Genomic DNA, 23092 nt, shown 5'->3' on the forward strand with positions numbered 1-23092 from the left:
TATTTGTTGGGTTTCCACCATGCTCCAGATGCTGTCCTGGAAATGGAAAGAAAAAGCCACAGTCCCTACATCTATGGACACTGTAAATCTAGTAGAGGAAAAACTTTAGTCAAGTAACCAAACAAATAAATGTATAGTTTAAAATGGTGATAAATGCTAAGAATAAAAAATACAAGATGCTCTGAGAAAGAACAGTAGAGGAGTCTATAGACAGGGGAATTAGGTCATGAAAGGCTTCTCTAAGGACATGTCACTTCAGCTAAACCCAACGGTGAAGTAGGAGTTAGCTAAACTAAGGGTGGAGCAAATCGTAGTGCATGTAGCGGGCACAGCACATGCAAAGGCCCTGAGCAAAAACAAAGCCTAGCATGTGGGGAACTGAAAGGAGATCATTGGTCACAGAGGGCAATGAGCAAGAGGAGCAAGCACAAGATGAACCTGGACAGGTAAATTCGGAACAAACAGCATAAGGATTTGCACTTTTATCAGAAGAGCAGTGGGATGATAAGAAGTCATTGAAAGGGCTTAGGCAGGAAAATATAACAAGATTTGTGTGTTCTGCAAGGTCTGTGGGGCACCTTGAGGGGTTGGGGATGATGGCTGAACAGTATTGGGTTTCTTTCAGAGTAGTGAAAACAATGTTCTACAACGGATTCTGACAATGGATGCACAACCCTGAAGTTATTAAAAGCCTTTAAATTGTACACTTTAAATGAGAGAATTGTATGGTATGTGCATTGTATCTCCATAAAGCTGTTTATAAAGTGTGAAGCTGGCTTTAGGGTGGAGCATGTGTGGTAGGCAGCAAGAGTAGAGAGAGCAGAGCAGTTTGTAATAGTAGTCAGGATATGATCGATTCTAGGGTGATAACTGCCTACCACAGTCCAGCCTCCAGCCTCCAAAGATTCAGATCCCACGCATAAAATTCATTCACCCAATCCCAGAGTCCCCCAAGGTTTCAACCCATAACTCTTGCTTTGACCAATGAGCCAATAGCAAACATGACATAGCAGAGATTTGAACAGCATTTCTACACCGGAACTTGCTCTCTTGCTGTTCTTAGAACTCTGAACTGCTACGGAACAAGCCTGTGCTAGCCTGGTGGAGGATAAGAGATTCATGGCCAAGTCACCCCTGCTGTTTCAGCCAACAGACAGTCAACCACCAGAGGCAGAATCTAACCAAAGATGTATGGGTCAGTCCAGTGAAGTCTGGTGTAAATTGCCAACCCACAGAATTGTGAGCTAAAGACTTGAGCTAAGCTTTGGGGTGGTTTGTTATATAGCAACACACAACTGATAGATCCCTTCACATTTAGGTGGACTCATGTGACTGACTAGTTTTGGCCAATGGAATGTGGATGAGAGTGATGTACTCCACCTCCAGGCCTGGCCCCTAAAATCTTCTGCAAGACCATCCACTTGCTCTCTCTTGGCCAGGGAGTCAAGAGAATAGAAGGCTGTAAGGAGGTTCTAGAAGACAATGGACAATCCAAATGGAAGGAGCATGAGTTGAGTCACTACTTAGAGGACAACTGTCCAGAGAGCCACTCAACCAGATATATCCTTGCTGGACTCAGTGAATGAACTGTTCAAGTGCTCAGGTGAGTTTTTACGTTGAGTCACTGAAATATTGGGGGTTTTTGTCATAGCAACTAGGATTAAGGGAAGTAATATTTAGTATTGTGACCTAATACTTGGTACTAGGTAAATTGGTATGTACCATCCTAATATATCAAGTCCATAGACTAGAAAGTGGAGAAAGATGTATGTTGAGAAATGGGTGAATCGGAGACAGAATATGAATATATTTTTACACTGCTAAGGCGTTTGTTCATTTTGTTTTAAGCAATGAAGGGCCAACAACCATTTTTCATCGGGAGAGTGACAAGATGAACCATGACTGTCAAATCCTTTTTTTTCCGTCTCACTCTCTCTCCCTGAAATTTGCTACCTAACATCACACTGCGATCACTGTTGGTGGTTAGTAAATAACTGTTTAAAGCAAAGCAGGAGGGAGCCATGTGGAATGGTGTTATCAGCATCTTTAGAGTTCTGTTGTTCTTAGTAGTTGCACGATTTTCATTCTTTATTAATTGCATCTATTGCTTTGTGTTATGGTATCAGAATTTCCTACCTGAATTTAGTTTAATGTCTTTAGCTTTGCTTTGCTCCCTTTTAACCCTCTTCAAGGGATGCACCAGTTCTCTGCTCACCTTTGAAGGACTCCCTGAAATAGCTCCAGACTGTGAAATGCATCTTTATTGATTTCTGTAGAATTCAATCATCAGAAAGCCAGCCTAGTCCTCATGTGAAGTTTGCATGTTCTCATCTCCCTTCCATAAGAAGGAACACATCATCTTGTAAGGACGGCATTAAAATTTAAGGCTCAGAGAAGGTCTGTGAAGTGCCAGAAATCTTTGCATTCTCTTTCTTCTTTCCTTTACTGCAGGTTTCTGTGCCTAATTCATCACATTCCATGAGAAATCAGGTATACTACCCTCCCGTCCACTCTCCATCTTCTTTGTACCCAACTTTCTTTGCCCTGCCTTCTCCATGGTTATTCAGTCTTGCTGAAATAGTAAGCTCTGGGCTGTTTACAGTATATTTATTATATCATTTAGTTAAAGAGAAGGCACTCAAGATAAGCATTTTCATCTTATAGGGTCTGCCTCTGTTGTCTATGATCAAGAATTTAGTAGGTTGACCCTTTGTTGACACTGTAGCTCTCATATTAATGGTTTTTCCACTTAACTAACCAATGCTTGTTTATTAAAGGATGCTAATGAGTAAAAAATATTATCAGAAAACAATAATTAACCTTGAGTATAAAAGTATTAACCAGAGGCAATCAATCACTTTCCCAGGCTTAGTACACACTTGGAATGCATTAACTGCTCCTAAAGGAATAATTAAAGAACTTAGCTGCTCTGTTTCAGACACAAGTAACAAAGGGTCAGTCAAAAACTACATGGAAATCTGGCGATTGAAGATAACATTAACCAAATGGTTGACATTAGATGTTGCACTCAACGGAGCCAGACGCTCTCTGATAGGTGAGTCTGTAGCATCTCCAAGCATGCCTTTCTCTAAAAGACAAATCAGGGAATAGTACCACCTGCCACAAACTGCCTGATCATCGCCTGTTTGCACTGATTCTTTCATATTTCATGCATATTGTAATAACAATAATAGTAACAATTTATGATGCATCTGCAAAATTGTTTTCCATATAGGTGATAAATATGTGTGCTATCAGAAGTGGATGATTATGCAGATTTTATTCCACACTGGATGGTATTGTGCAGTATCATGTTTTTAACAGCTATATTGAGGAATTATTGACATATAATAAACTGTACACAGTTAAAGTGTACAATTTGGTAAGTTTGGGCATGTATATATACCTATGAAACTATCACCACAATCAAGATAGTGAACATCTCCATCACCCCTCAATTTTCCTGTGCCTCTTTGTAATGCCTCATTCCCAAACCCCTGACTCCTTGGCAGGCAACCACTGATCCTTCTGTCACTATAGATTAGTTTGGATTTTTCAGAATTTTAAATAAATGAAAACATACAGTATAGTTCGCTCAGCATAATTGTTTTGAGATGCTTGCATTTTACAGACGTAGCAATAGTTTGTTCCCTTTTATTGCTGAGTAATATTCCGTTATATGGATAAATCCTAGTTTGTTTATCCGTTCACTTGCTGTTGGACATTTGGGTTGATTCAAGCTTCTGGCTATTACAAATCAAGCTGTTGTGAACATTTGCATACGAATCTTTTTATGGCCATATGGTTTCATTTCTCTTGGGTAAATATCTATGGATCATATGGCATGAGTCCTTTTAATATTTTAAGAAACTGCCAAACTGCTTTCCAGAGTGGTTCTACCATATTATACGGCAAGCATAAGTTTTTGAGAGTCTCAGAATCTCCTGAAATTGAATGAAAAATATTGCGTACTCATTTCTCTTGGGAGAAGGTCCATAGCCTAAACATTTGCAACTAATATATTTCCAATACAGCATTTTAGTTTTAGTTATTTTCTGTATCTTTTGTCATTACTTAGTAAGTATCCATTTGGTCTTAATTTAGAAGAAAAAAATTACTAATAAATTACTAATTTTTTTCCACTTCAGGAAATAAATCAGTTTCATGGGCAAGGTTTTCTTCCTGTCCTCACATCTTTTAGCCTCAATTGTCAGGATGGAGAATTCTTCCAAAAGCCTCGCTTACATTTTCTTTGAGTGTACCCATTATGTAGTGTAACTCTTATTTTTGTCGTCCTAGTGCTTTCTGAGGCTACCTTGAAAACCTACCCCACTATCTGGACTGATCCTACACCCGGGCATGCTTCTCCCAGGGTAAAACCAAGTCTGCTGGAAGGATAACTCCAAACTCCTGAGTTTGTGGTCTGGGTGGTAGAGTATATTCCTACCTGCCAGACAAGGCGAAGGAGAGTCAGCGAGCAAGCTGACTAAACAGAAAGAGGCCTTGTCTGGGGTTGGGGCAGGTAACAACTTTCGTTAGCTTCTGCGGAATATATTTTGTTGTTTCTCAACATTGGATAGGAGTGGGGATTGGGAGTGTGTATTCCATGAGACTTATCAGCATTTTCTTATGATGAGAAAACGAGAGAGACCTAGCCTGACAATAGCCAGTGATTGCATTATTTGGTGAACATATTTGGTATAATAATGTATATTATAATATATATATTATTTAGTATAATAAGATGATGTTTTGATCTCCCACCCGTACTCACCTGTTTCTCCAGGTGCCCCATCCTTGGTTTACTTCCTCTCAGACTGGTGCCAATGGCTTCTAACAGCTGTGGCTACTGCAGCTGGAGGCAGGCCTGCTTGTCTGGGGTGGGGTCATCTTCAGAAATCCGTGGAGCCATGGTCTCGCCCTCCCCATCCTCCTTGTTCCCAGAGACTGGACAGTTTGCCACCATCCATTGGCCTAATCCCCTGGGGGCCAGCCTGAGAAGCAGCGTGCACACACTTTTATCCCAAATACCCTTTCTCCACGTTGTCAACTTTCTTTTATTTCAGGCTTCTCACATCTCTTCTTTAGATACCCAAGGGGCAAAAGACTTTGGAGAGGCATCAGGTAGAGGGAAGAAGGCCACACTACACTGATTAACAGGGTTTAAATTAAAAATAACAAACCACCATCACCCAAGTGAACTTACATTGATAGGTCCTATTTTAAAAAAAAAATATTGACCATTCTTTCAAAGGGCACATGAAGTAAAAAGGTTTTGAGGATAGGATAGGAACTAATGTTTATTGATATTCTACTCTGCACCAGATATTGCATTAAGCTCTTGTGTAATCACACCCTCTGGGGTACACGTTTTTACCTCCAGTTTATAGGTGAGGAAACTGAGGCCTAGAGAGCACCAACACCTTGCCCTTGCTCTCTCAGATAGTGATTGAGAGAACTGGGATTGAAACTCCGCTGGGCTTGGCTCCAAAACAAAGTCTCTTTCCACACCATTATGGTGTAGAGCTGCTGGACAGGATGATATATAGGGCAGGCCTGGCAAAATAAATGTTACATTGTAAACATCGGACAAGCCAGGTATTTGTCAGAGCAAATGAATTCTAATGCAAGGTGGGACGGGAGAGAGCTTCCTGCCCGTACCTCCACACTACCCTTGAGTGAACAGAGTAATTATTGGTCGAGGCAAAATCATGGTGTCTGGATAACTCATTAGCTCTTATTTGTTTAAAGTCTGATGGTGTATGACAAAAGGATTTGTTCCAGATGTCAAAGCAGCACAATAGGGTTTAACAGTCTGTGCTTTGGAAAAGATCCACCGCAGGAAATCACAGGAGGTCACTGAGGCAGAGAGAGGCTAGTCAAAGCCAGCTCGACGTGGCAGAAAGCTCCTTCCCAGCACTCCTCCGGGGAAGTCACCGCTTCCTGTCCCACCTCATCCGTAAATTCTTGGCCCACAACTCTGAAAGCTAATGCCTTTCTATTCTCTGAACATAAGGGATTTGAAAGAATTATTGAGATAAATTCCTTTTGGAGTTTGGTGCTGCAAAAACACTTTATCTGAAAAAAAATTATATATATATAATAGTCACATATGTGAAATGTATGTACATAGTCACATAATCTAAGCTATTTAATTCAATGTGTTTTACTTTTTTCTTTGCTTGTCAGGAAGCTCAGAGTTCAATTTCTTACTCAAGCGCAGAGTTCTGCTTAGCCTAACTTCCTCATAAAAGTATATGCCCACTCTCTTCCGTGTCTTGTTTTATCACTATTTAAATGTTCCTGTATTATCTGTATGAACATTTATCCACTTGGCCCTCATTTCTTTTTTTCCTTAGCAATGATTGCCACCTGGCATATCCTTTATGTATAAATTAGCTTATTATCTATCTCCCAACAGGAGGAATATAAACTCCTTGACAGTGCAGCGATTTCCTATTCTGTTAACTGCTGTGTCCTTGGAGCCTAGAACAGTGCCTTGACGACTGTAGGCTCTCAAGAAATATTTGGGGAGTTGAACTGAATAATAAGGATTCCCATTGAAGCTGAAATTTCACAAAGTTATAAACTATCATAAACTCAATAAAATTTTTTTAAAAATCATCAAGAAAAGTTAAAAGAGAAGAATTCCCACTAAAAGAATGTGAGGTGGAAATGACCATCAACCTCACTTTCATAAGCTTTAGAGGGGAAGCAGTAAAGTTAAGACTTGGATAATGTTGAGCAATTGTGATCTTTGCTTTTCTGATCACCTTCCCTGGGAGATTAGAAAATCTATCCATCCATCATTACTCATTCCAACCTACCTAGATATTCTGTGTCTGTGGCCACAGGGTGAAGGCTCATCTAGCTCTTCTTGTTGGAGTTGCTTGGGGCTCCCCATCTCTGTCGTCCCCTCCACGCCCCAAATTCATTTCAATTTGACCTATTTTTCACTTTTTCCCTGGCTTTCCTTTGGTCTTTGCATCTTTTCAGCTTGTGGATTTGGTCTCCTTGCTTGATGCTCTAGTCTCTATGGAGACTTTGGGAATGAATTAGCTATTTGACCAGCTCTGCTCTTGAACTCTACTCATAAACCCTAAGACCCTCCGCCTCTGTGAAGAGAAGTTAGTGTGTGTGACACATTCACAGCCCCCTGGACGTGCAGCACCACCACAAAGTCCCTTGGAGCCCAACTGCCAAGCCCCTCCCTTTCTCGGTCTGGGTCCGGGGAGGCTGGAGAAGGCCTTCCGGCAGCTGTTAAAGTTTTCTTGGTTTTGCTACTGACAGTGTCCCCCATCCCTCACCAGCTTTTCGACCTGATTGTACAACTTTGGTCTTTTAATTCTCCTGTTTTCCCCATCATTTCCCTAATTTTGCCAAAAGGGGGAGGGATATTCTATTAACCATGTTCTCAGCTGATTAATAACTCCCAAGGGAAGACTGGCTTTTTCCATGAGTAAACAGTTAACCTGTACAAAAGAACTTGGGCCAAGTTCCCAAGACTGGTCTGAGCAACCACCTTGTGACCTGTTCATATTTACTGTTTTCTGTCACTGACACGACAGAACCTCAACTGTCCTGTCCTCTAGGGCAGGCACATGCTTCAGCCTTCGTTTCCAAAGTCCTCACTACTACTTCTCCAAGAAGATTTGGCAGCTCCTCTTCAAAACAGCAGTAAAACGACCTGCTCTAACCTCCCATAGTTTGGAGGTGGGCATGATCAATAGAATCCCTCACTAATAATAAACACAAAATATTGCCCTTACAGTGTGACACACACAACCATGACTCCTTTATTCTCGTACTTTTCGTTCTCCCATCTGTCAGTGCTGTCTTCCTGAGAAGAATGTGAGAGTCTCAAAGATTGAAAATATTTCTTATACTTTTTCTGTTTTCTCAAAGAACCTGGAACAGTGTCTCTCACACAGAAAGCGATCGATACACATTTGTAGTTGGAAATAGATATTAGCTCTTAGATTCATTAATTGTCTTGCTGGCACTAACAGAGGAATGGGGCAAATGTGATTTTAAGATAGAGTGGAATCCCTAAGAGTGTTTTCCCAACATATGGAAGGGGGCCATGGCTTTCAGACTCAGTCTTGTTGGAGCGGCCTGCTTGTCTTCCCAGCCCAGGCATTCACCAGCAGAAGATAACGCCCTCTAGCTAGAGTAGCCCACTATTGTTGAAACCCAAAGAGCTTTGCATAGCTGACCTCCAGTCTGTCTCCATCAGCTCAGAGGCTTACAGGGTTTCCCACTCTGATAGCCTTTCTATTTTCCTCTTAACATACTTCCCTCCTTCTCATCTCCAATTCTCCAAGCCCAGCTATCTGAACTCAACTGTTGTAAAGGTTTTATTCTGTGTCTTTGGTGTCTCTGTTCTATTTCAATCAGTCTGAATTTCCTTTGTCGGAGGCTGACCCTCCCGACTTTCCATCCTCTTCCCTCCACTGCTTTTCCTCAACTCCTCCCTTTGCCTAATGCTATGCATTTCTCAGACAGGTCAGGCTAAGTGCTCTAGCAAACCATCCCCAAACTCAGGGGCTTAGACACATAAAGGGTTATTCCTCACCCAGACTGCAGCCCAGCATGGGGGAGTGGGGTCATTCTGGGACCCAGACTCTACCATCCCCTCAGGCCCCAGAGTTACCCACTGGCTGTTTTGCAGCTGGCCAAACATGAAGAGAAGAGAGAACATCACACAGTGTGCATCACTCTGTCCACGTCCTGCTGTGCAGAACTTAGCCACATACTCCTCCCTGTGTGCCCAGGAGTAAAAGGAAAAAGGAAAAGAAAGTGGACATGTACCAATCTCCACACGAACCAATGTCAAAGGGCGCATTGAGCATAGCTCATACTTCTTTTCAAGTCCTGGAATCACTTCATACTTAGAGGAAAGAAGGGGGTCTATTTAACACTTGCAAGTCAGTGACCACATAGTGGTGTGATTAGCAGAGATTAACCAAAAGATTCAAGTCTTTTGACAATAATCATAGCCAACACTTATTCTGTACCAAGCACCATTCTAGGCAGCTTCCTTTTTATTTACTCCTCACAACATCTCTATGAGATAGGGTACTAACATCATCTCCATTTCACAGATGAATAAACCATGGGAGAGGTTAGGTAATTTTCCCAACATCACACAGCTAATAAATGGCTGAGCTGGGATTCGAACACAGGCAGTCTGATTCTAAGACCTATGAATTTCACAACTATGATATTCTGCCCTAAAATGTCATGGGGTCAGCCAGACATTCTCTTTGATGTTAAAGGGTGTGTGGGAAATGTGAGTGCCCCTCTTTCACAGTCCACAAGCATGGAGGGGCTCTAACCCTTTGCAGCCTTGTGCACCTGGAGCCTCCGCTCCTACTTCTTAGTCTCTTTCTTATGCAAATTGCTACACGTGACACAGACTGTCTGGCAGTTTTTCCCCTAAATTTTACCTGTTAGCCCCCCTGGCTATAAAAAGAAAAAAAATCAGAGTATTTAATCTTCCATTTTCTCTCTTCCTTCCCCACCCAACTTTTCAACAATAAAAGATATTTAATGAGCACCTACCATGTGCCAGACACTTTTCTAGGTGCCAAGTTTGAAGGAGATGGAAGAGACATGACAGCTACCTGCAGTGCATGTTCCTGATGGCCTCCTGGGTCAGAAATGAAGAGGTGACATAGTAGCACAATAAGCCCGACAGATGCAGTGTTAGAAATCTAAATATCCAGTATGATGCCAGCTGGTAAGGAGTGCCTCCAAGGAAACAGGGATGATGATGGTCAGGGACCTGCTCTCCTGAGGACATTTGGGCAGAGACATGAATGACTCAGGAGAATCCGTCATTTCAAACGTGGAGTGAGAGCATTCCAGGAAGAAGGAATAGCATGTTCAAAGGTTCAGAACAACCTTTCGTCTGTCAATAAAACCACCATTTTCACATTTTCAGAGTTTGCAATGTTTATATTGCACTTTTTAAAAATAATTTATTTTGAAGTTACAAACTTAGAGAAGAGTTACAAGTACAGTTGAAAGAACTCCCTTATCCCCTTCCTCCATCTTGCCCAGCTGTTAACAGTTCATTGCATTGGTCTGTATCTCCACTGTCCCTCTCTTTACATCTCTCTCTCTCTCCCTACCCCCCACACACACGTCTTTCCCTTCATTATTTGAGAGCGAGCTATAGACGTGATATCCCTTCATTTGTACATAGTTTAGTATCTACAGCATTCCATAAAACAAAGATACTCTCCTACACAATCACTGTACTAGCGTTCAAGTCAGGAAGTCAACATTTTTGCCACATTACCGTCCAATCCATAGGTGCCATTCAAATTTTGCCTACTGTCTTAACTATGCCTCTTTCTTTTCTTTACGGTCCAGGATGCCATTTAGGAACATGCATTGTATTTAGTTGTCTTATCTGCTAGTCCCCGCCCACCTGGAACAGCTCCTTATCTTTTCTATCTCTCATGTCCTCAGAATTTTAAAGAGTACGGGCCTCACATGCTGTCAGATGACCCTCAGCATGGGTCTGTGTGATGTCTCCCCAGGATCAGATCCAGTTTGTGCATTCCTGGTAGCAATATCATGAAAATGAGTCTGTACTCGTTAGGGGTACAGGATGTGAACCCATACTACCCACCGGTGGGGATGTTAACCTTGATCACCTGGTCATGCTGGTATATGCCAGGTTTCTCTACCATAATGACATCATTCTTCCCCGTTGTAACTGGTTGTTATTTGTAAGAGTATATTCTGAGATCATGCCAACATTATGTACATCATCAAACTACCACCCACCTGCCTTAGTAAGCCTGAGTCAACATCTGTCTGAATCAATGACCATAGGTTCGCCACATCCAACGACCACTGTGATGACTGCCAAATGGTGATTTTCTATTTCCATCATTCCTTTTGCTTATTAGTTTGAATTTTACTATAAGGTAGAGCTTTGTCTTCTCCATTTGTTTGTTCACGTCAGTATGGACCCAGAGATTCTTATTTTATTCAGTGTATTATAATCTGCAATGCTTACGCACTGCTTTGAAACCACAACTTCTTTTAGCTTAGTCCCACAGTTAGATTGATTCGATGTTTACAGCCAGTCTGTTTACCATAGTGTTACTGTTCATTTCTTGGTTGGCTGAGGTTTATCATCTAGCATTTCTTTAACAAGATCCTATGGGATTTGTGTTCTCTCAATTCTTATACACTTTAAAATAGTTTTCTTTTTTTTTTCCTGTAACAGCTTTATTGAGCTGCAATTCACATACCACACAATTCTCTCATTTAAGTTGTACAATTCAACGCTTATTAGTATATCCACAGAGTTGTGCAACTATTACCACAATCGATTTTTGAACACTTTTATCACTCCAAAAAGGACTCTGGTATCCGTTAGCAGTCGCTCACCATTCTCCTCACATTCCTCCCTGGCCCTAGGAAGCAACTGATATATGTAAAATCCAAATAGATTTGCCTATTCTGGACATTTCACACAAGTGAAATCATGCAGTATGTGGTCCTGTGTGGCTGGCTTCTTTCACTTAGCATAGTGTTTTCAAAGTTCATCCTTGTTGTAGCCTGTGTTGGAACTTCATTCCTTTTTATGTGGAATAATATTGCATTGTATGGACTCACCACATTTTGTTTATCTATTCCTCAGTTGATAGACGTTAACAGTGGTTCCGCTTCTGGTTATTTTGAAAAATGCTGCTACAAACATTTATGTACAGTCACGTGTTGCTTTACGACAGGAATATGTTCTGAGAAACGTGTTAGGAAATTTGGTTTTTGTGTGAACATCATAGAGTATACTTGCACAAACCTAGATTGTATAGCCTACTGCACACCTAGGCTGTATGGCACTACCGTTATGGTTTGTCATTGATTGAAATGTCATTACGTAGCGTGTGACTGTACAAGTTATTCGTGTGGACGTACATTTTGATCTATCTTGGGAATATACCTAGGAGTGAAATTGCTGGGACATATGGTAATTCTTTGTTTGACATTTCGAGGAACTGCCAAACTGTTTTCCACAGAGGCTGTACCACTCCCATCAGCAATGCACAACAGTTCCAACTTCTCCACATCCTCACCAGCACTTATTATCTCTCTCTTTGTTATTGCCACCCTAGTGGCTATGAAGTGGTATCTTATTGTGGTTTTGATTTGCATTTCCTTGATGGCTAATGATGTTAAGTATCTTTTTCTGTGCTCGCTGTCCATTCATATATCTTCTTTGGAGAATGTCTATTCATATCCTTTCCCTATTTTTAAACCATATTATTCATCTTTTATTATTGTTTTGTTGGAGTTTTTTTTACATATTCTAGATATAATTACCTTGTTAGGTAAACTATTTGTAAATATTTTCTCCCATTCATGGGTTATTTTTTACTTTCTTGATGGTGTCCTTTGAAGCACAAAAATTTTTAATTTGGATGAAGTCCAATTTATCTATTTTTCTTTTTGTTACTTGTGCTTTTGGAGTTACATCTAAGAAACTGTTGCCTAATTCAATGTCATGAAGATTTACTTCTATGTTTTCTTCTAAGAGTTTTATAAGTTTACCTGTTACATTTAAGTTTTTGATCCATTTTGAGGTAATTTTTGTATATGCTATGAGGCAGCGGTCCAACTTCATCTTTTGCATTTGGATAGCCTGTTTTCCCAACACCATTTGTTCAAAAGACCACTCTTTCTGCCATTAAATTGTTTTGGTACCATTGTCGAAAATCAATTAAAAGTAAATGTGAGAGCATAGTTCTAGACTCCCAATTCTATTCCATTGATCTGTATGTTTATCCTTAGGCCAGCACTAAAATGGTTTTCTTCTGCCTTCATACTTTAACAAAAGTTCTACTGGGTATAAAATGATTGGAGTCACCACCCCTTACCTTGAAGATTTCTTTGAGATTCTTACCTTGAATTAAATTTTAAAATATAAATTTTGTTTAATTGTTTTAGTTTCTTATTGAGGACAACAATTATGGCAGGTTCTAACACTTTTGACTTTATTCTCTCCATAGATATGTAGGTAGGTTATAGGTACATAGATAGATTTAAGATAGACGGTGTTATAGATAGATGATATAGATATTATATAAGTGCATTTGTAGAATATACATATATATTGTATATACTTTCGTTTTTATTTTACATTCATTTCTGTTTAATTTCACTTGCTTTTCTCAACTCTTTCCTCCATAATAATTGCTATGCTTTCAACCGTTCTAATTCTTCTTTGTGCTGTCTTTAATGTAGCTTGTATTTCTAGAAGTGTTACATTTCTCCACTACTTCCTCCTTGCTCACTTCCTCCTGCAGCTTATGCTTCATCTCATTCTGTTGTCTTGCTATATTCTCTACGTGCTTCTATTTCTGCCTTGAGCTTTATATTTTTAAGCGCTTCATTAAAACGTTCTTTAATGAGTGAAACTACAGTGACACTATTTCTCTGCTCGAAGACCACATTTTTCCTCTAAGCATTTCTCGTGGGCTATTTTCTCCTGCTTCTTGCCTCCGATTGTCTGGTTTAGTTTTCATATCACTCCTCTCTTGATCCGTTTTCTGTTACAGTTTGTCTTTGTCTGAAGTGAGTTTCTTCTGGACATTCAATCTATGTAAGGATTCTGCTTTGGGAAGGGTGAGGGTCATCATCAGGGCCCGAAGTAATTCTCCCTGCTGTTCCCTGAAGTTGCTCGGGACTCTGGTGCCCGTGGGAGCAGCCCTGAATCTCCTCAGCCAACAGAAACCAGCTCCCACTGCCGTCCCTCTTGCCCCTGCCTCCTCACAGACCGCTCCCTGCAGTTAGGATGCGCCTGTCCCAGGGCTGGGAATTTTGAAGTCTTCATAAGTGTATACAGGAAGGGCTTCTCACAAAATAGAGCCTGTGGCTCTCGCTGACGTGTTGTGTCATGTAATGCTTTTATTCTGTTCTTTATACTTTTGTATAGTTTCATTTTTAACAAAAATGTATATTATCTCTATAACCAGAAAATCAATGCATTTTATTAAAAGTAGTTTACATGGCTACAGAGGAGTGAAAGGACTTGAATGAGTGGGAAAGTTGGACATACAAGCTGGTCCCTCGGAAGTGCCCCAGACCAATAGCTAAAGACAGGCTGATTGAGGGAGCCCTGGTGCCCAGACCTGGAAGGCAAAGGTGGGTCACTCCAGTTAAAGAAATCACCAGGCAAAGCAGGAAAAGCACCCCGAAGCAAGGGTGGACAGCGGAAATCCTAGACAGTCGGGTTATTATTATAATCATCCCAACTCCTGAGTGAGGGGAAGCTGACGCTCTGAGAGGTTAGGGAAATTGCCCAAAGGCTGTCCATCGTGAAGACACCGATTAAATCCTGCTCTCCTAATTCCACCTCCCAAGGCCTTTCCTCTCCTTCCTGTCTGCTTATTAACTCTCCAGCTGGGTGACTCAGCGCATGGTGAAGCTGTTAACTGGGAGCGGGGACGCCGGGGAGGGAGGAGGAGGCAGCTTGCAGGCAGAGATAATGAGCTCTGTTTTGGACGTGATGAGTTATTGTGAGTGTCACACTCGCAGCTCCACTGTTGGAATAACATGGAGGCAGAGGCATCATTTTACGTGAAAGCCCACTGTTCCTGTCACCTCGCTCCTGTCAGTCAAACAAGGAAAGAAAATAATGTTTCTAGAACCCTGCTGGTGGCTGTCTTTCTCCCAGAATGAAACCACCTAGTACAGATGACACTGGGATCTCAAGGAGACGAGGCTCTGACAGCGCCTACTCTGAGTCATGCATGGGCTAAATAGCAAATAGCATCAGGATCATCTCTTGGCATCAGGATCATTTCTCGGCGTCCATCCTGCTCCAGTTCTTGGATGGGGGCATTCCAGACACCTTGAGGGTGGAGAGGGCTGAGGGAGCAGTGATAGCCTTATTGAACTATCCTGGACCTTCAGAGATTCACCTTCCTCACTGTGGTCATAAGCAACTGACCTCAGGGGAATTTTACCAGAGCCGAGTTTTTCCCTTAGCACTGACAAGCACAGTATCCAGCACCATTCTCTACCTTTGTGCAAAGACCAGTTTGTCAAGACTGACAGTGAGGTTTCCAACAAGAACAAAATAACAGAGATACACCCAGCCAAACCAATGCAACCCTTGTGTGATAGACTTTTTGCAAAAGAGGCAGTAGTTGAATTTCAAGCCTATTTTTAAAGTGTGCCTGTATAGGAAACAATGGCAGTATACCTCTTTTTCTTTCTGGTCATAGGCCTGTGACTTGTATCTTTTTGTATCAGATTTGGATTCAAATTCTGATTCTGCCACTTATCAGTTCTGAATGCTTGGATAAGTAATTTAGTCTCTAAACCTCAATTTTCTCATCTATAAAATGGGCATAATAATACCAGTCTCACGGCTTCCTTGTGAGGATTCTATTAAATGAGATAATGTGTGGAAAACATTCAGCACAGAGTCTAGAAGATAGCATGTGAAAAAGAAATACAGCTATTATCAACATTCTTTTGCAAAACACAATATTGACTCAATTCTCCACAAAAATATTGTGCCTTATACAAACTCCAGTGTGATTTTAGCTCTTAAGATGTGGCAGCCAGTGTGCATTTTGATGTATTCTTAAATGCTCCTGTACAACAGTGCAGATAAACTGCTTGCTCCACCACTTATGCAAATAGAGCCCGTGATCAACAAACAGCAATGGCAATGGGTACCAGTGATGATCAACTCTAGACAGTAAACAGAAGAGAGCAGAGACGACTTTCTGTCGTATGTGTCAGTGTGTCCCCAGCGTCTAGTACATAGTAGTGTCTTCATCTACATTTTTAGTTTGAGTAAATTAATCATCTGCTATATGCCAAACACACTGGAGGAGCTTTGCAGACTTGGCGTCCTTTAATTCTCCTCTACACCCTTGAAATCTACCTGAGCCTTGTATCAGGCAGGATTGGCTAAGTTATGCTTGATAACAAATACCCCTCCAATCTTAGCAGCTATAACGAGTTTCTTACTCACTCATGCTACATGTCTGATTGTTGTTGAACTGGCAGCTTTTCTCTCAAGTTTCCTCACCACAGGATCCAGGTAACAGAGTAGCTACTCTTGCCAGTCTCGGGGCACAGGGAAAGAGCAGAGCGAGTCACAACCCGGCCGAGAGCCCCCATCCAGAAGCCACATGGGTCTCTTGTGCTCAATGTCATTGGCCAAGCATGTCACCTGGCCATGACTAATATCAGAGGGGAGGAGATGGCAGTAGTGTATCCCTGTCAAGTGCGTGGGAGAACACATGGAATTTTCGTGAGCAGTCTTTGTTTCCTCATGAGGGAAACTGAGACTCTTGGTTGAGTAACTTAGCCAGGTGTTAAGGAAGTGAATCACGGTCCATCTGACTCCAGAGCACGTCGCATCCAATTTGTCTTTTTGGTCTGCTTATTTCTCGTGTCTTCTTGGAGCCAAATATTTGGTCTCTGCAGGAGATCTGCTTTCCCCTCAATTTGAATAGACTGAGTAAATATAACCAGGTTGCCGTTTCACATAAATATCAAATTCCAGTAAATTGACTCCTAGGCAGAAGGACTGTCTCCAGAACCACAGGAATCGCTAGTTGGCAAGGCCCCAGGTCACACCAAGAAGCTGGGCTTTGTCATTCTGATACGGCACAGATTTCCAAGCTGTCTAAATCCAAGTGCCAAATGATGTCAGGATTTGTGGTGGAGATGTCCTTGCAATCCAGGCAGATATTCTATTGGTAATTCAGATTCAGGCCTGCTTTTCCAAAATGGCTCACTGCCCCAGCTTTCTGAGCAATTGCTCCCTTACAAAAACAAAATGCGACTCTTGCTACCCGTGGTCCAATTCCAGAAAACTTAGAATATTTCCACTTATATAGATTCGATGGAAGAAGAAAAAGTGTATACCTCCTTTTCTTTCTAAAACAATCACTTTGTAACTCATTGCTCATCAATTGACATTTCCAAATAGCACAGTGGTTTGAACTCAACCTTTTAAATTTTTTTCCGTCATGGACTTAGAGTGCTGGTTATATTTGGTAGACAGACTGTGGAAATGCACTCACAACATGTAGATCTTGAATCATTGGTTTCAGCATCCTCAGCCACTGAAACCTTATCTGAACCACTTACAAGAAGCTGAGTACTGCCTGGTGTTTTCAGCTTTTTCCATTTCTTAGCCTTCTCCTATTGATGTGTTCAAAGAAAATCAAGTGGTCACAGTCAGACAGAGGCAGCTGGAGAAAGTAGAAAAGAAGTCCAAACCTGTCCAAGACTTAAACTAGTGGCCTCCACCAGGGATGCGAACCAGCCTCATTTGCTCAGCTTTTTATAATCTCTATCTGTCCGGGACTCATCCCAAACCCTTGTCTCAGAACTCCAGGTATGGGGCCCAGGACACATTTATCTTTTGAAAGTCCCATGACGTTACTTTTGATTTCAGAACCACTGCATGAGATCATCAACCACTGAGTAGCTGAGCCAGTGCCCACTGCTGACCACCCTGCCCCCCTATTACTTTACATGTATAATTCTTGTCCAGTGAATGGTATATTTGTAGATGCTATGTTGAGGTTAGGATGTATTTATTCTGCGAGGCCCTACAAGCTTCTGGATGCCAGTTAAGGTCATTTTCAATGTTTGTCCCTAAGTCTGCTGGAACAATAGCCATCACTTGTCAAGCAGGATGGCCTTGCCACACACCTCTTGTAGTTTTTGGGTGCACACAAGAGGGGAGAGGATGGCTGTCTCACAGGTAGTTCCTGCTGCAGGCTTTGTCTCTGACTGGTTCACCATCCTTACTCAGGCCATCTACAAGAGGATGCTGATCTACCGCTAAACTCTGAATTTTCTGGCTTTGACAATGCTGCCTGTCCTTCTACCTCCACCTGTCTCCACATCTCCAACATTGATTGAACTTTCTCGTTGGCTTGCAGGGAAATGATCCCCCTTTCTTTTTGTTTTCTTTTTTTAATTCTCTTTTGCTGAGGAAGATTTGCCCTGAGCTAACATCTGTGTCAGTCTTCCTCTATTCTGAATGTGGGTTGCCCTCACAGCATGGCTGCTGATGAGCAGTATATCTTGCACACAGGAACTGAACCCAGGCTGCTGAAGCCAAGCACACCAAACTTAACCACTAGGTCATGAGGCTGGCCCCGGTCCTCCTTTCTCATTGTTTATTTATTTTGATGTTGGGGTGAAGAGAAGGAGTAGATGGGACCCTGTGGCCTGTTTTGTGCTGACGGTTAGAGATGCAGTGTTTCTCGTAACCTGCAGCTCTTCTTTTTCTGGTACCGTGGCCTCTGGCAATCAGGTTAGACTAGCAGGGCAGACTTCTTCATTCCTGGCATTCTGTTTCTCAGGGGGTTCCTTCTCCTTCTTGCAGCTAGCTTCTGTTGCTTTCCCATCTGCAGACTGTTTAGAACCTCTCTTAAATCTACATTTTGCATTTCATTCCTATCATACGGTTTGCTTCTCATGGAGTGCCACAGTGTCAACTCCCAGATTGATGAGGGAGAGGCTTGTAGCTCAGGTCCGAAAGTAGATTGATGGAGAGGGATCTGGCTGGGACTTAGGATAGAGTCTTCCTTTTGGACTCTTTCTCAAAGGATTCGGTGTCTGGAGAACTTTTCGTCATGCCAGGCAAGGTGGCAACTTTCCCAGGAAAAGTGAAGAACAGTGGAACAGGAAAGCAGAATGATGCTTCCTGCCTTGGTTTCCACTTCGTGACAATTGAGAGCTTTCCCTTCTAAATTGAATGTGAAGTAAATCTGCATATGCAGTTGTCTAAAAGGAAACAAGAAGACCCTGTTCTATGGCTTAGCAGGTACATAGTCTCCAGAGAGGCAGGGTGAGGTGTGATGGGAATATTTTGAAGAGATATCCTTACAAAGGGCGGCTGTCGTGCTGAGTCTCCCCCCAGAAGAGGTGAGGAAAAGAGCCTTCAAAGCACCATTCAGAGCTTCCAAATGTGTTCCTTGCTTTCAGGAGACACAGGAGGCTGACGCTCCCATGAGAACGGGAAAGTGGGTCATGGACTGTGCCAGACTCTCAATCCAAGATATCCCAGGGGGAGGGGAGGTCTGACCATCTGCCTTGGTGGTGGAGCCTGGGCAGGATGGCATTGGGACTGGCCAGCAAAGGGTCTGTAGGGCCTCGGGGAATGTGATTATTCCATGGAGCAGACGTGGGTGACACTGCAGAGACAGCTGCTGTGGGGTTGTCTTGGGTCTTTATCAACCAGGCTGCCCAAAGAGACAAGGAGTCTCAGCAGAAAGAGGCTGGAGGACCACCGCTGGATGCCCAGAATAGACACCTCTACTCCAGTTCCCAGGTCAAGGAGCCACACAGCCTTCTAAAGCACCCCAGAGGACAAAGCAACAATGTTAACATCTGAACAGACCCAGATAACAAAAAGGCAGATCACACCAGAACTAGTTCAAGGAATACCCTTCTTGCCCCTTCCTGCTCTGAGTAGCAGGTCCCAGAGGCTGAAGCTGCAAGGGTGGGAAGTGGCGGGGTAGGGGGTGGGGTGGAGGGATGCAGTGGGGAAGCAGCGCGAAGAGAAATTTCAGGGAACTGACCACTCTGCCCCCTTTCTTCCTACAGGGTTTGAGCCAAGTTTGAAGCCTCTATTTAAATTGTGGTGTGAACATTTTAGTTTCTGACCCAGTCTGTGTTTGTGATTTAAAGGAATTTCTAGATGTTCTATTGTATAAGAGTGAACAGAGAAAGCAAGGACCGGCCAGCCAGGAAAATCCTCACCTAGGGCAAGATTATCCCATGAAATCAAGTTTAAAGGGACAGTGAGAGCCAGAAGACAGTTGTAGGGTGATCACAGTCCACGTGTCTCCATTCAAGTCACAAGGGGAACCGGGAGGGAATCCCATGTCGTGCCTGTGCTTCTTGAACTGCCTTTTATGAAGTCCATACTGTTCTCTGTATTATATAAAAAGGGAAACCAAGGAAAGAGACTTGAGTCTGCATTAGGACTAGAGCTTGGAAAAGAAGGCAGAGGATAGATCGCGGTGCTCCTGAGGGACAGGGTCGTGGTTTCAGCCACAGTGGGAATGAAAGAGTCCCGAGACGAAGAGGCGTTCAGGCCCCATGTTTCCACATGGACATGCTCCTCCTGCTCGTGGAACAAACCAGGACCTCTCGCATTCGCTCTCACAGTAGAGAATTCGATTACCACCCGTATCAAATGTTCCCGGGAGGCACTAGGAGCCAGACAGAAGGCACTGAAGTCGAATCAGCTGAAGGTAATGTTTAGATGGAGCTTTACTTTGGGTGACTGTGCACGGAAAACTTTTAATGTGGCTACATATCATCATCGGAGATTTACTCTATCCTGTAAGTTTGGCTGGGAAAGCAGGTTGGAAATACATAAGCACCATTAAATCTAGCCAAGTGGAAAACATCGCTAAAGGGCAGGTTGACTTCAAAAGTCTCTGCTTAGGATGGGAAAATTACCATGTGCTTGTGGTTTGTTTTCCTTTAAAGGGTGTCCTCCTCCGCTCCTCGCCCGGAGCTAATACCTGAAACAGTGTCAACCGAACAGCCACAGCTGGGACACGGTGCAACTTCGGTTGGAAGACAGGTCACTGGCATTGACTGGAGACTTCGTGACAATGCCTCTTTTCGCTGATGAGCAGCGTGTGGTCACCCTCCTTCCTGGGGGCTGCCCTTCAGGCTTCCAGGGGGGCAGCAGGCCTGGAGCGGCGCACTGCCCCAGAATTTTGTGCCTCCTCTCGGAAGCCTCTACTCCGTGAGGTGAACACCTGTTTCTACTTGTCTCTGCTGTGTTCTGGGCCACTCTGTGGAGGTCATCTTTCACAAGGTTCTGTGAACTTGAAAGGACACTGAGATTAGAATCCAATAGACTTGGTTCAAATTTTGATCCTGCTACTGGGTCTGTGGCCTGGGCATGTGGCTTAATGGTGCTGATTCTCTGCACGGCCATCTCTAAAATGCTGAAGGCTTGTTCTGAGAATTAAATGAAGCTATGTATGTGGAAACCTTTTGTACAATGCTTTGGACACAGCAGGCCCTTGATAAATGATAGTTTATGTCTGTGTCTATTTTTATAATAAAACAATAACTCTGGAAGTTTGCTACTAAGATATCCTGGCTCATAAAGCAAAAAAATAATTCTTGAACAGGATATAGTGGCTGTGAGTTTGATGGACAATCAATCCCCAAATTATTTGAAGTCCAGGGAGTAAAAAATTGGTAGTGCTGAGTTCAATTGCAATGAAAAACTTAATATCCAGCCCATTTCAGAATGCTCCCATGATCATATTTTTATAAACACTAAAATCGGAGAAAGATTTTTAAAAGTTCCCTCTCCACCATTCGGCTCCCTTCTGCCTGGCAGCCAGCCTACTTAAACATTCTACTTTTATTTTCTTTTTCCTGTTAAAAGGTTTGTTGAGTGAGCCACTGAAATTTTTAAGACAACACTGGAAACACCTGAGTGGGCAAAGTACAGCTTTACTAACAGAGGGTATTAAACAGATAAATTGTTGTGTATTGAAAGAGATAAAATTATACGTGGATGTCAAGGGAGAGTGGCCAGTGAAAGGTATTTGAAACACTCCTGTGGAGCTGGCTGCTTTTCAGGGTATTTTAAGCACCTCACATACCACACAAGCTTTCCAATGGGGAGACCATGCTTTTTCCCTACAGTTCTCTAAAGATTTTCTTTAGGCAATGGGTGAACCCCTTCTCTGCCAAAAGCTCTGGCTCAGGAGAAAGTACTCATGAAACACCTGCCAACCCCCTCTCCAGACTGGGTGTCCTGCCTGTGAGCCCTTCCTGCCCCTGTCTCTCGCCCCTGGAGCCGCAGGAGCTTTTCCATGTCCCTCTGCCTCTGCCTTAAGACATGGACGCCAGGTTGTGGCAACATGCTGGGCTTCCCAGGAGCTCCTATGGCACCTCTGTGGACTCCTGTTGAGCCTGTGGGCCACAAGCCCCTGCCTCAACTTCTTTATGTAAATAACCCTTCTCTTCACAAACTTAAAAGCAGCTATGTCTATATATCCCCATTATACCAACATTTCATGACTGTGGCCATGTTCCAGACTCTGTGTTTGAGGTTTTACATTTGTTACCTTATTTAATTCCTAAACTGGAAGTTAGCAAGCTATTTCTGCAAAGGGCCAGGTAGTAACTCTTTTAGGTTCCAGTTGCTCTGTCACAGCTACTCAACTCTGCCACTGTAGCATAAAAATAACCATAGACAATATGGGAAGAGGGAGCCTGGCTGTGTTTCAATAAAACTTTATTTAGACAAACAGGCAGCAGGCTGGGCTTGGCGGGCAGGCCGTAGTTTGCTGACTCCTGCTCTTAACAACGGTTTGAAGGAAGTATGTTATTGATACTCGTTTTACCGTAGAGAAAATGAAGCATAGAGAAAAGATTAAGCAACTCTCAAAAGATCATTCAGATTGTAAGTGGTGACCCAGGCTGGGTCCACTTCCAGCGCCCACGTCAACACTGTGCTCGCAGACAGTGAAGACACGCCCCTAGCAAGAGAGACATGGAAGAGGGGTGCTTTCCCCGGCTGCCTGGCCCATCTTCATTGGCACAAGCCTGCCCCAGATTCCCACCAGCTCCAACCGACAACTAACTTTTCCTCGTGGGCTGGAATCCTGCTCAGGCAACAGTTGCTGTTGTTGCTCTGATGCGAGTGTCAGGTGGGCAAGTTGATTATTGCTAAAACTTCTGTATTTGGATGCAACTTCTAGAGGCTTCTGGATACAGACAACAGCTGTTTCTTACTTTGCCAGGAACTTAAATAATTTTTTTAGTACATGTATTGATGATAGTTACTAATTTAATAATTAAACTATTAGTGTGTATTTGCACATGTGTGTGCGTGTGCACGTACACACATGTATATGCCAGACATTGAGCTGAGTCCTGGAAATACACTTAAAACAGTAAAAAAGACAGATCCTGTTCTTGCATTAGGGAAATGACCGTCTGGACCTGTATGTAACTGACTACATTTTGCTTAGGCTGGTACAGTTTAGTCCCTGTATATATTTTTCTGATTGACCCTCACAACCTGAGCTAGGTG

The 23092-nt window shown here is 42.7% G+C and overlaps 1 long non-coding RNA gene across 1 annotated transcript; it reads left to right on the forward strand.

Annotated features, from left to right (window-relative positions):
• The first annotated feature begins 1493 nt into the window (after window positions 1–1493).
• On the forward strand, window positions 1494–21113 carry LOC138917204 (uncharacterized). Its single transcript, XR_011424906.1, has 2 exons — window positions 1494–1603; window positions 20512–21113. It is a non-coding gene; the product is annotated as an uncharacterized lncRNA (long non-coding RNA).
• The last annotated feature ends 1979 nt before the right edge of the window (window positions 21114–23092 follow it).

This window comes from Equus caballus, chromosome 13 (assembly GCF_041296265.1).
Source record: "Equus caballus isolate H_3958 breed thoroughbred chromosome 13, TB-T2T, whole genome shotgun sequence".
NCBI lineage: Eukaryota > Metazoa > Chordata > Mammalia > Perissodactyla > Equidae > Equus > Equus caballus.